Genomic DNA, 14,403 nt, shown 5'->3' with positions numbered 1-14,403 from the left:
GAAGAGAAGGCGAAGCACGAGCGAGAAGCTAAAGGAACATCCTGCGCAAGCATAACTCCAACACCGTGTCCACTTCCCGGACTCCGCCGAGAAGGGGCCATCACGGTAACACACACGGTTGATTCATTTTAATTAAGTTAAGTTCAAGTTATCTACAACCGGACATTAACAAATTCCCATCTGCCCATAACCGCGGGCACGGCTTTCGAAAGATCAATCCCTGCAGGGGAGTCCCAACTTAGCCCATGACAAGCTCTCACGGTCAACGAAGGAATAGACCTCCACCCAAGACACACCGATCAGACTCGGTATCTCGGTACAACAAGATGATTCGACAGGTTAAAACAAGTCCAGCAACACCGCCCGAATGTGCCGACAAATCCCGATAGGAGCTGCACATATCTCTTTCTCAGGGCACACTCAGATGAGACTAGCTACGAGTAAAACCAACCCTCAAGTTTCCCCGAGGTGGCCCCGCAGGCAGCTCAGTTCGGACCAACACTCAGAGGGAGTACTGGCCCAAGGGGGGGCTAAAATACGATGACCCTCGGGCTCCGGAAACCCAAGGGAAAAAAGGCTAGGTGGCAAATGGTAAAACCAATGTTGGGCATTGCTGGAAAAGCTTTAATCAAGGCGAACTATCAAGGGGTTCCCATTATAGCCCAACCGTGTAAGGGACGCAACAATCCGGGAACATAACACCGATATGACGGAAACTAGGGCGGCAAGAGTGGAACAAAACACTAGGCGAGAGGCCGAGCCTTCCACCCTTTACCAAGTATATAGATGCATTAAGATAACATAGCAATATAATGATATCCCAACAAGTAAATAAATGTTCCAACAAGGAACGGCTCCAATCTTCACCTGCAACTAACAACGCTATAAGAAGGGCTGAGCAAAGCGGTAACATAGCCAATCAATGGTTTGCTAGGACAATGGTGGGTTAGAGGTTCAACATGGCAATTGGGAGGCTGACAAGCAAAAGGTAGGCATCGTAGCATTGGCAAAGCAAAAGAGCGAGCAAACTAGCATAGCAAAGATAGTAGTGATTTCGAGGGTATGATCATCTTGCCTGCACAGTTGTCAGAGTTGACTGGATCCTCACAAGCAAACTCAACGGGCTCCTCGGTAGCGAACTCGTCTCCCGGCTCTACCCAACAAGACAAACAAGCAACAAGGATACAATCAACCACAGACAAGTCCAAGCAATATGATGAAATGACGATATGCTATGCGGGATGCGATGCGGGATGCAAAATGCAAGATATGACAGGAAATGCATGAACCTGGCATCAACTTGGAAAACCAAGTGTGCCACTGGATAGAGGGGATGAAATCGCTTGAAAACGATATAAAGATCATTGGAATCGGAGCTACGGTTTGGAAATGGCAAGCGTTTTAAGATATGACACCGGTCTGCGATTAACAGCAAGTAGGCATCTAAATGCAACGAAATGAACATGCTACAGCCACCAAACATGAAAACAAAATACATGGCAGTGATGTATACAAGATGGTTGACAAAACACTAGCACTAAGCCATAGGCAAATTCATCTATTAAGAGGTTCAAACAAGCATGGCTAAAACGCAAATGCAAAACAGATTTCAGACTTAGTGAAATTAACACTAGTCTGAAATTTCAGATCACGATGCTCTCTTCGGAGCAGCAAAACAACATGATAGAAAATCTGAACATGACAAGTAAGAACATGGCATGGAGCTACTCAACAAGCTTAACAAAACACCCAAAGTGACCTGGGGCCAAAAGGGTTCACAAAATACTCTACCGAGCTCACGAACATCGCTCGAACACAATCAGTTTTCAGACTTAGTGAAAACTGAGACATGCTGAAATTTAACTCACGAAGGCATGTAAACGAGCTCGATGCACTCACTACGGTGCAAGTCATGGCAAGGAAAGTATATAACCAGCAAGAAGGCACAAAGTGCTAGCTACACATGGCAAGAACGAATGCATAGCATGCATGGAACACTAACGGTAGCATCGGCGAAATCGCAAACAAGTTGACGATCTGCCCAGATTAACAACGAAGCAAAAGTTGAGCTCGATTGAGTCAACCTAGAGCACTCCACATATACAAACAAAGACATGGATAGATAGAGCATAACATAAATATCAAAACTCCCTTACTGATCATCCTCAAAAGAGGCGCGGATCATTAGGAAACGAGCTGGACATATAGCATCATGAACTAAAATATCCCAGACTTAGTGAAAATCACCAAGTCCCTGAAATCAGCAATCTCAGGTACCTCTCTTCGTAAGCTTGCACAAGACAACACACACATCCTAAAAATGCATGGGTGACACCTCTGGAAAGAAGACAAAATGCTTAACAATTCATCCCAAAGGGGCACAGGCATATCATGCACGAATTAAACATAGCAAAAATGACAAAAGTGCATGATGAAATAACAGATCTGCAATTTAACTCACGAAGCCTCCTTCTAACAGAATTTTGGGTATCAAGATGACCTCAAATGCAAATGACGCAATGGATTGAAATGATGTACATGTCGAGGCGAAGACTTTGATATATCATATGCCAAAAACGGAGCTACGGTTGCGAAGATACAAGCAGTCAAAGATAGCACGAAAATTAGGGTTTCGGGGGAGAAAATCAACCGAAATATCCCAGATCCAGATCTGGATCGGGCACGGATACCGAGGCGGCGGCGGTACTGTTCACCAGCGACGATGGGGAAGGAGGCAGCGGCCAGCGACGAGGGGACCGGAGGGCGGGGCGGCGGTTGCCGGGGCGGCACCGGCGTGGAGGCGGGCGGCGCGGCGCGGCGCCGGGGACGGCGAGGAGGCGGCGGGCTCGGACGGGGAGGCGTGCGTCGGAGGCGGAGTTGCAGCACGGCGGCGGCGGCTGCTCCGGCCGCCGGAGCCGGAAGGGGCGGCAGCGCTGGAGGCGGGGAGGCGCGGGGCGCCTGGGCCCGGGAGACGGCGCGCGGGGGCCGGGCGCGGGCCAGGCGGGCCGGCGGCGATGCGGTCCCGCGGGGGACACGTGGCGGGCGCTGGGTGGCTGGCGGCGGTGGGCGGACGTTGTCCGGTCGGATCCGGACACGTCCGTCGGTGGGGGGGGGGGGGTTGATCTGTTTTTTTTTTAAAAAAACTAGGGTTTCGGACGGGGGAAGAAGAGATCGGAATGGAGGGGGTATTTATAGGCGTAAGTGGAGCTAGGAGAGTCCAAATGAGGTGCGGTTTTCGCCCACACGATCGTGATCGAACGCTCTAGGACATGGAGCAGAGTTTGGTGGGTTTTGGGCCAAATTTGGGGGGTGTTGGGCTGCAACACACACGAGGCCTTTCTGGTCCCTCGGTTAACCGTTGGAGCATCAAACGAAGTCCAAATGATACGAAACTTGACAGGCGGTCTGCCGGTAGTAAACCAAGGCCGCATGACAAGTCTCGGTCCAATCCGGAAATGTTTAGACCCCACACACGAAAGAAGACTAGAAATGACCACCGGAGGAGAACGAAGCGCCGGAATGCAAAACGGACAACGGGGAAAATGCTCAAATGCATGAGATGAACATGTATGCAAATGCAATGCACGAGATGGCATGATAAGAGATGCACGAAAAAGAAAAACAACACACGGAGACAAAGACCCGAACCCGAGAAATAAATATAACTTAGCGCCGGAGACGGCAAGAGTTGGATACAAATATGGAAAGTATGTCTGGGGCGTTACAACAACGTCCGTCGGTGGGGGGGGGTGATCGTTTTTAGCAGCCGAGTTGTGTCTAGAAAAATGTTTTGAGTCCTTAGGAATTATATATCGGAGAGTTAGGAATTCTTTTTACTTCCCAGTCTCCACATCGCTCTGGTAAGGCATCCTGACGTAGAGTTTTGACTCTTCTCTTCTCAAATTTCACAAAAAAAAAATTAGGATCACGCGAGTATTTGGTTTTGTTCCGATGGTTTTGTGACGAGAACATTGTTCTTGGTGCCTCCTGTCTTTAGGGGTTGTGGCAGTGTCCCGGGGAGTTGAGCTCCGAGGTGTTGTCGTCACAATTTTATCGTTGCAATTCTGGTATACTTGAGATATGTGCGCGACATCGGAAATCTCTTTATGCAGTTCGTTGGTGAGATAACCTCGACGCCACCCAGTACTGGGGCGGGAGTTCGGGAGTATCGCCATAACTTGTATAACGGATGCTTTTCGAAGGTTGAGGTAGATGGTTTCCGAAGTTTTCCTGGTTATGTGTTGAAGGATGGATACAGCTGGATGTAGGATTTGCTAGTTTGGGTGAGATATTGTGCTTCCCCTGTATCCCCAACACCTGATTGCATAACCGGAAAGGTTCGGGAGTTTCATAGGTGGGAATTCTAGTAGCTCTAGTTCTTCTTCCACGGATATTGGTTTGAGATTGGGATTTCTTACCGATTATTCGTTCTTGATCCGTACCTTGTTGAATTATTTCTCTTCCTTAATTCTTCGTGGCTTCTCAATTTATGGATATGTGACCATTTGAAGAGGAATGCATTCGTTCATTTTGTTCGGATGTGAAGTCTATATGTTGCAATTTTCATTCCGTTGGATTCAGCTTCTATATTGTTGTCTATCAATGTGCTAATGGTGGTCAACCTGTTCAGGATGGCTCCTCCAACGCGCACGACTCCGAATCCTGATCCGCCTCCACCTCCGCCTCCTCCGGAAGCATGGCAAGCTGTGATGGCCGCTACTAATGCAAATACACAGTTGATCATGCAAATCCTCCAAGAGCGCAATCAAGGCAGTCAAGGGAATCAAGGCCATAATCAGCACCACTTTGCTACACTGAACCAGTTCCTTGCTAATGGCCCAAAGACGTTCAGCGGTTGTGTTGAGGCTACCGATGCTGACGATTGGCTAGTGGATCTGGGCAAGCATTTTGAATGCAGCAACGTCAGGCCTGAAGATTTCGTCAAGTTCGCTTCTTTCCAGCTCAAAGATCAGGCTGCAGAGTGGTTCCAGCAGTACAAGGATTCCAGAGGTGGACGTCTGATCACTTGGGACGATTTCTGTCAAGATTTCCGCGCTCATCACATCCCTCAAAGTGTGGTTGAGAGTAAGCGTCAGGAATTCCGCAATCTGAAGCAAGGCTCTTTGTCTGTCTATGACTACAACAAGTTGTTCCAGAAGCTCGCCCGTTTTGCCAAGCAGGATGTTCCTGATGAGAAGAGCATGATCTATCAGTTCAGGGGTGGTCTTCGTGAGGAAATTCAGCTCGCTCTTGTCCTCTTTGAGCCGTTGAGCTACGATGAGTTCTACCACATGGAACTTAAGCAAGAGGATGCTCAGATGACGTTTGATGCTTCCAGGAAGCGTGCCAGAGATGTTACTCCGTCTTCCTCTACTCAAGTGGTCAAGCAGCAGAAGTATTGGCTTCCTCCTCCTCCGTTCCGTCAGCCGTATCAGCAGAAGAGCAAAGGTGGCAGTGGTTTCTCCCACCCACCCAACCCAGGCTTTCAGAACAAGTCCTCGTCTCAAGCTGCCAAGATCGAGTGCTCCGTATCACCGTCCGCTTTCAGAGGTCACCTGCAACAAGTGCCAACAGAAGGGTCACTATGCCAACAAGTGTACCAACCAGAGGCGTCTTCCTCCTCCTCCTCCTGTCAGATCGGCAAGTACAGCTGTGGTCAAGCATAATCCCAAGCACGCCAAGGTCAATTTGATGAATGCAGCCCAGGCAGAGGACTCGTCAGATGTGATCATGGGTAACCTTCTTGTTAATGATATTCCTGCAAAAGTTCTTTTTGACTCTGGTGCATCGCATTCCTTCATGTCATTTCCATTTGCATCGGAGAACAATTTTAGCACTAAGGCATTACCTAGAGCTATGCAAGTCGTCTCTCCAGCTAAGCGACTGAGTTCTAGTATGGAGGTGCCGGATATTTCAATCTTGATGGGTGATTTCAAGTTTCTTGCTGCTCCAATGGTTCTTGGCAACTCGGATATCGATCTTATTCTCGGGATGGACTGGCTCTCTAAGCATAAAGCTCAGCTTGATTGTGCAGCCAGGCAGATTCAACTGACTCATTCGTCTGAGGATGTCATTGTCTTTGCCGCTCGGGATAATACCATCCGGTTGTTTTCTCTCAATGAGAAGGGTGAATTGGATGCTATTTCGCAAATTCCGGTTGTTTGTGAGTATCAAGATGTTTTTCCAGAAGAGCTCCCAGGAATGCCTCCAAACCGGCCGGTTGAATTCGTTATTGAACTTGAGCCTGGCACGGAACCTGTGTGCAAACGTCCTTACAAGCTCGGCCCCGAAGAGTTGAAGGAGTTGAAGAAACAACTCGATGAGCAAGAAAGATTGGGTCTCATTCGGCCTAGTACTTCTCCGTGGGGTTGTGGTGTTCTTTTTGTGAAGAAGAAGGATGGATCGAGTCGACTTTGTGTTGATTACCGTCCAGTAAACAAGAAGACCATCAAGAACAAATACCCACTTCCCAACATCAATGAGCTGTTCGAACAACTCAAGGGTGCTCAAGTATTCTCCAAGCTCGATCTCCGTATGGGTTATCATCAGATTCGTATTCGTGAGCAAGATATTCCCAAGACGGCGTTCAGAACAAGCTTTGGTTCATATGAATACACCGTCATGTCTTTTGGCCTCGCCAACGCTCCTCCGACGTTCTCTCGCATGATGAACTTCATCTTCAACCCCTACACCAATGAATTCGTTTTGGTCTATCTCGACGACATTCTGGTTTTCTCGAAGAACAAGGAAGATCATGCCAAGCACTTGCGTTTGGTTCTTGACAAGCTCAGAGAACATCAGTTCTACGCCAAGTTCTCCAAGTGTGAATTTTGGCTCGATGAGGTTCTTTATCTTGGTCATATCATCTCTGCCAAGGGCATTTCCGTGAATCCTGAGAAGGTGTCCGCAATTGTGAATTGGGAACCTCCTCAGAACGTGAAGCAACTCCGCAGTTTCCTCGGTCTCGCAAGCTATTGCAGAAGATTCGTTGAAAACTTTTCTAAGATCGCCAAGCCTCTCTCAAATCTTCTTCAGAAGCACGTCAAGTACGTTTGGTCTCCGGAGTGTGATATTGCTTTCAACACTTTGAAAGAGAAATTGATCACTGCTCCAGTTCTGACTCCGCCTGATGAAACCAAGCCGTACGAGGTCTTTTGTGATGCCTCTCTCCAAGGTCTCGGTGCTGTACTGATGCAAGAGAAGAAAGTTGTTGCTTATACCTCTCGCCAGTTGAAACCTAATGAGAAGAACTACCCCACTCATGATCTCGAGTTGGCGGCAGTTGTGCACGCTTTGTTGACTTGGAGACATCTTCTATTGGGAAGGAAAGTGGACATTTTCACTGATCACAAGAGTCTCAAGTACATCTTCACTCAGCCTAATCTCAACCTCAGGCAGACTCGATGGGTCGAAATGATTCAAGAGTACAATCCGAGTATCGAGTATACTCCAGGCAAGGCTAATGTGATTGCTGACGCGTTGAGCAGAAAAGCATATTGCAACAGTCTGATTCTCAAGCCTTATCAACCCGAGCTTTGTGAAGCTTTCCGCAAACTTAATCTGCAAGTTGTTCCTCAAGGTTTCCTCGCCAACCTTCAAGTCTCTCCTACCTTAGAAGACCAGATTCGCCAAGCCCAACTTCTTGATGCTATGGTGAAGAAGGTGAAGATTGGTATTGCAAAGAGTCAGTCCAAGTACAAGTGCTACCGACTTGATGACAAGGACACTCTCTTCTTCGAGGATCGAATTGTTGTGCCCAAAGGTGAACTTCGTAAGGTGATCATGAACGAGGCTCACAACTCTCTCCTCTCCATCCACCCTGGTAGTACGAAGATGTATCAGGACCTCAAGCAAGCTTATTGGTGGACTCGAATGAAGCGCGAGATCGCTCAATTCGTGAATGAATGTGATGTCTGCAGAAGAGTGAAGGCAGAACACCAAAGGCCAGCTGGTCTCCTCCAACCTCTTGCCATTCCAGAATGGAAGTTTGACCACATTGAAATGGACTTCGTGACTGGGTTTCCAAAGTCCAAGCGTGGCAATGATGCTATCTTCGTTGTCATCGACAAGCTCACCAAAGTGGCTCACTTTCTGCCTATCAAAGAGTCAATCACTGCAGCTCAATTGGCGGAACTCTATACCTCTCGCATTGTCTCTCTGCACGGTATTCCTCAAGTGATATCTTCAGACCGTGGCAGCATCTTTACCTCCAAGTTTTGGGATTCTTTTCAGAAGGCCATGGGCACCAACATCCGCTTCAGCACAGCTTTCCATCCTCAAACGAGCGGTCAAGTCGAGCGTGTCAACCAAATTCTTGAAGATATGCTCAGGGCTTGTGTGATCTCCTTCGGCATGAAGTGGGAGGACTGTCTTCCTTATGCTGAATTCTCGTACAACAACAGCTTTCAAGCAAGTTCGGGCAAGGCCCCCTTTGAAATTCTGTATGGCAGGAAGTGCCGAACCCCTCTCAACTGGTCTGAAACCGGTGAACGTCAGCTGCTGGGTAATGACTTAATCACAGAAGCAGAAGAAATGTGCAAAGTCATTCGTGATAACCTCAAAGCAGCCTAGTCCCGCCAGAAGAGCTACTATGATAGTAAGCACCGTGATCTGGCTTTCGAGATCGGAGATCATGTTTACCTCCGCGTCTCTCCCATGAAAGGTACTCGTCGCTTCGGTATCAAAGGGAAGCTTGCCCCTAGATACGTGGGACCTTTCAAGATTGTCAGCAAGAGAGGCGACCTCGCCTATCAACTCGAGCTTCCTTCAAACTTTGCAAATGTTCATGATGTGTTCCATGTCTCTCAGCTTCGAAAGTGCTTCAAGACTCCTGACCGCACCGTCAACTTCGAGGACATTGAGCTCCAAGAAGATCTCTCTTATCGTGAGCACCCAGTTGCTATTCTTGAAGAGACAGAACGCAAGACTCGCAACAAGTCAATCAAATTTCTCAAAGTCAAGTGGTCACACCATTCCGACCGTGAAGCTACCTGGGAACGCGAGGATCACCTCCGTTCTGAGTACCCGGAGTTCTTTCAGTCCTAGATCTCGGGACGAGATCTTTTCGTAGTGGTGGAGTGTTGTAACGCCCCAGACATACTTTCCATATTTGTATCCAACTCTTGCCGTCTCCGGCGCTAAGTTATATTTATTTCTCGGGTTCGGGTCTTTGTCTCCGTGTGTTGTTTTTCTTTTTCGTGCATCTCTTATCATGCCATCTCGTGCATTGCATTTGCATACATGTTCATCTCATGCATTCGAGCATTTTCCCCGTTGTCCGTTTTGCATTCCGGCGCTTCGTTCTCCTCCGGTGGTCATTTCTAGTCTTCTTTCGTGTGTGGGGTCTAAACATTTCCGGATTGGACCGAGACTTGTCATGCGGCCTTGGTTTACTACCGGCAGACCGCCTGTCAAGTTTCGTATCATTTGGACTTCGTTTGATGCTCCAACGGTTAACCGAGGGACCAGAAAGGCCTCGTGTGTGTTGCAGCCCAACACCCCCCAAATTTGGCCCAAAACCCACCAAACTCTGCTCCATGTCCTAGAGCGTTCGATCACGATCGTGTGGGCGAAAACCGCACCTCATTTGGACTCTCCTAGCTCCACTTACGCCTATAAATACCCCCCTCCATTCGGATCTCTTCTTCCCCCGTCCGAAACCCTAGTTTTAAAAAAAAACAGATCAACCCCCCCCCCCCACCGACGGACGTGTCCGGATCCGACCGGACAACGTCCGCCCACCGCCGCCAGCCACCCAGCGCCCGCCACGTGTCCCCCGCGGGACCGCATCGCCGCCGGCCCGCCTGGCCCGCGCCCGGCCCCCGCGCGCCGTCTCCCGGGCCCAGGCGCCCCGCGCCTCCCCGCCTCCAGCGCCGCCGCCCCTTCCGGCTCCGGCGGCCGGAGCAGCCGCCGCCGCCGTGCCGCAACTCCGCCGCCGGCGCACGCCTCCCCGTCCGAGCCCGCCGCCTCCTCGCCGTCCCCGGCGCTGCGCCGCGCCGCCCGCCTCCACGCCGGCGCCGCCCCGGCAACCGCCGCCCCGCCCTCCGGTCCCCTCGTCGCCGGCCGCTGCCTCCTTCCCCGTCGTCGCCGGTGAACAGTACCGCCGCCGCCTCGGTATCCGTGCCCGATCCAGATCTGGATCTGGGATATTTCGGTTGATTTTCTCCCCCGAAACCCTAATTTTCGTGCTATCTTTGACTGCTTTTATCTTCGCAACCGTAGCTCCGTTTTGGGCATATGATATATCAAAATCTTCGCCTCGACATGTGCATCATTCACTCCATTGCATCATTTGCATTTGAGGTCATCTTGATACCCAAAATTCTGTTAGAAGGAGGCTTCGTGAGTTAAATTGCAGATCCGTTATTTCATCATGCACTTTTGTCATTTTTGCTATGTTTAATTCGTGCATGATATGCCTGTGCCCCTTTGGGATGAATTGTTAAGCATTTTGTCTTCTTTCCAGAGGTGTCACCCATGCATTTTTAGGATGTGTGTGTTGTCTTGTGCAAGCTTGCGAAGAGAGGTACCTGAGATTGCTGATTTCAGGGACTTAGTGATTTTCACTAAGTCTGGGATATTTTAGTTCATGATGCTATATGTCCAGCTCGTTTCCTAATGATCCGTGCCTCTTTTGAGGATGATCAGTAAGGGAGTTTTGATATTTATGTTATTCTCTATCCATCCATGTCTTTGTTTGCATATGTGGAGTGCTCTAGGTTGACTCAATCGAGCTCAACTTTTGCTTCGTTGTTAATCTGGGCAGATCGGCAACTCGTTTGCGATTTCGCCGATGCTACCGTTAGTGTTCCATGCTTGCTATGCCTTCGTTCTTGCCATGTGTAGCTAGCACTTTGTGCCTTCTTGCTGGTTATATGATTTCCTTGCCATGACTTGCACCGTAGTGAGTGCATCGAGCTCGTTTACATGCCTTCGTGGGTTAAATTTCAGCATGTCTCAGTTTTCACTAAGTCTGAAAACTGATTGTGTTCGAGCGATGTTCGTGAGCTCGGTAGAGTATTTTGTGAACCCTTTTGGCCCCAGGTCACTTTGGGTGTTTTGTTAAGCTTGTTGAGTAGCTCCATGCCATGTTCTTACTTGTCATGTTCAGATTTTCTATCATGTTGTTTTGCTGCTCCGAAGAGAGCATCGTGATCTGAAATTTCAGACTAGTGTTAATTTCACTAAGTCTGAAATCTGTTTTGCATTTGCGTTTTAGCCATGCTTGTTTGAACCTCTTAATGGATGAATTTGCCTATGGCTCAGTGCTAGTGTTTTGTCAACCATCTTGTGTACATCACTGCCATGTATTTTGTTTTCATGTTTGGTGGCTGTAGCATGTTCATTTCGTTGCATTTAGATGCCTACTTGCTGTAAATCGCAGACCGGTGTCATATCTTAAAACGCTTGCCATTTCCAAACCGTAGCTCCGATTCCAATGATCTTTATATCGTTTTCAAGCGATTTCATCCCCTCTATCCAGTGGCACACTTGGTTTTCCAAGTTGATGCCAGGTTCATGCATTTCCTGTCATATCTTGCATTTTGCATCCCGCATCGCATCCCGCATAGCATATCGTCATTTCATCATATTGCTTGGTCTTGCCCGTGGTTGATTGTATCCTTGTTGCTTGTTTGTCTTGTTGGGTAGAGCCGGGAGACGAGTTCGCTACCGAGGAGCCCGTTGAGTTTGCTTGTGAGGATCCAGTCAACTCTGACAACTGTGCAGGCAAGATGATCATACCCTCGAAATCACTACTATCTTTGCTATGCTAGTTTGCTCGCTCTTTTGCTTTGCCAATGCTACGATGCCTACCTTTTGCTTGTCAGCCTCCCAATTGCCATGTTGAACCTCTAACCCACCATTGTCCTAGCAAACCATTGATTGGCTATGTTACCGCTTTGCTCAGCCCTTCTTATAGCGTTGTTAGTTGCAGGTGAAGATTGGAGCCGTTCCTTGTTGGAACATTTATTTACTTGTTGGGATATCATTATATTGCTATGTTATCTTAATGCATCTATATACTTGGTAAAGGGTGGAAGGCTCGGCCTCTCGCCTAGTGTTTTGTTCCACTCTTGCCGCCCTAGTTTCCGTCATATCGGTGTTATGTTCCCGGATTGTTGCGTCCCTTACACGGTTGGGCTATAATGGGAACCCCTTGATAGTTCGCCTTGATTAAAGCTTTTCCAGCAATGCCCAACATTGGTTTTACCATTTGCCACCTAGCCTTTTTTTTCCCTTGGGTTTCCGGAGCCCGAGGGTCATCGTATTTTAGCCCCCCCTTGGGCCAGTACTCCCTCTGAGTGTTGGTCCGAACTGAGCTGCCTGCGGGGCCACCTCGGGGAAACTTGAGGGTTGGTTTTACTCGTAGCTAGTCTCATCTGAGTGTGCCCTGAGAAAGAGATATGTGCAGCTCCTATCGGGATTTGTCGGCACATTCGGGCGGTGTTGCTGGACTTGTTTTAACCTGTCGAATCATCTTGTTGTACCAAGATACCGAGTCTGATCGGTGTGACTTGGGTGGAGGTCTATTCCTTCGTTGACCGTGAGAGCTTGTCATGGGCTAAGTTGGGACTCCCCTGCAGGGATTGATCTTTCGAAAGCCGTGCCCGCGGTTATGGGCAGATGGGAATTTGTTAATGTCCGGTTGTAGATAACTTTAACTTAACTTAATTAAAATGAATCAACCGTGTGTGTTTCCGTGATGGCCCCTTCTCGGCGGAGTCCGGGAAGTGGACACGGTGTTGGAGTTATGCTTGCGCAGGATGTTCCTTTAGCTTCTCGCTCGTGCTTCGCCTTCTGTTCTCGCTCTCTTTTGCGTATAAGTTAGCCACCACATATGCTAGTCGCTTGCTGCAGCTCCACATATATTTGCCTTATCCATTCCTATGAGCTTAAATAGTCTTGATCGCGTGGGTGTGAGATTGCTGAGTCCCTGTGGCTCACAGATACTACAACTCCAGATGCAGGTCCAGGTGTTTCTGCTCCAGTTGACGATTATGAGCTCAAGTGGGAGTTCGACGAGGACTCTCAGCGATACTACGTGTCCTTTCCGGATGATCAGTAGTGGTGCCTAATTGGGGTTATCGATTCAGGACCTTGTCGCATGTTGGGGGTCTTTTCTATTTTGGCACCGTAGTCGGGCCATGAGTGATTTGTTTGATGGATGTTATTTATGTACTCTGATGTGACGTGGCAAGTGTAAGCCAACTATGTTATCTCCTCCTTTTATTATATATTACATGGGATGTTGTAATGACTGCCTGACTTGCGACATTGCTTTCCATGCGGTTATGCCTCTAAGTCGTGCCTCGACACGTGGGAGCTATAGCCGCATCGAGGGCGTTACATTGGTCTTGTTGCACCGATATGGAAACCTTTGCTTGATTCCTCGGGACTCCGCGCCTGTGCTTGCCTTCTTGGCACCAAAGGGAAACTGGTACACTGCGCTGCTGGCGCCCACCTGGCATTGGTTGTCATGGCTCATGTCACACGAACCTCGCGAGGTGCGCCTTGCATAGATATCTCTGCTCCTCGGGAGCCAGCCTAACGAGGCTGCCCCCCAGGGATGTCTTGTTGTCGTCCGCCTCGCGAGGGTCTTGAGTTGTTGTTGTTGAAGCTGGGCCATACCAGGTCGTGAATGTATCCACACCGTGGGCCGCGGGTAGGCAAGTCTGGGTGCCCCCGTTCCCTGGACGCCGACAGAACTGGAGTCCTTGTCTCGACAAACGAGTTCCCACTGTGAGCCGCTCCTTGGCTGGGCCTCGGCTGGCATCGCTCCTTTAAAGGAAAACTTTGAGTCATGGTTTGTGAGGTCTTCCTGCTGTGAGCCGCACTTTGGCCTATGGCTGGAGATCTTCGAGATCAAGCCGAAGTCCAGCGGCTCCGACCTCGCGGAGTGTGGAGGGACCATGGTCAACAAGAACCAAGGGCTGAATGGTTCAAGGTCGCCATTTTTCAAAACGATGAAGGAGTGGCAGCAAGAGTGGTTCAACATCACTGAACCGCTTGCCCCTAGCCAGGCCGAGGTCCCAGCCTTCTTGTCCAGGACCCCGAAGAAGCTCAGGTCCTGGAAGGAGAAGGGCATCGCCTGGGGGAACCCAGAGGAAGTGGAGGCCATGATCAAGAAGACCAAATGGTGGTCTACCACGAACAACTCCAGCATGCCAACGTCATCACAATCATGGTTAACCGACGTATCCTTTCACTCCAGCTTTGGGATATCCCGGTGTGGGCGCGAACAACCTCCAGCTTGCCAAAGTCAACACAATCATGGTCAACTGACGTATCCTTCCACTCTAGCTTTGGGATACCCCGATGTGGGCACAAAAGCTTGAGGACGTGAGTCCTCTCACCGCCTTCTTTCGCTCCACCTTGGCAGCCATGTGGATGCGGTTCCTAAAG

Source organism: Triticum aestivum, chromosome 1B (genome assembly GCF_018294505.1).
Source record: "Triticum aestivum cultivar Chinese Spring chromosome 1B, IWGSC CS RefSeq v2.1, whole genome shotgun sequence".
NCBI lineage: Eukaryota > Viridiplantae > Streptophyta > Magnoliopsida > Poales > Poaceae > Triticum > Triticum aestivum.
This window is presented reverse-complemented; position numbering follows the sequence as displayed.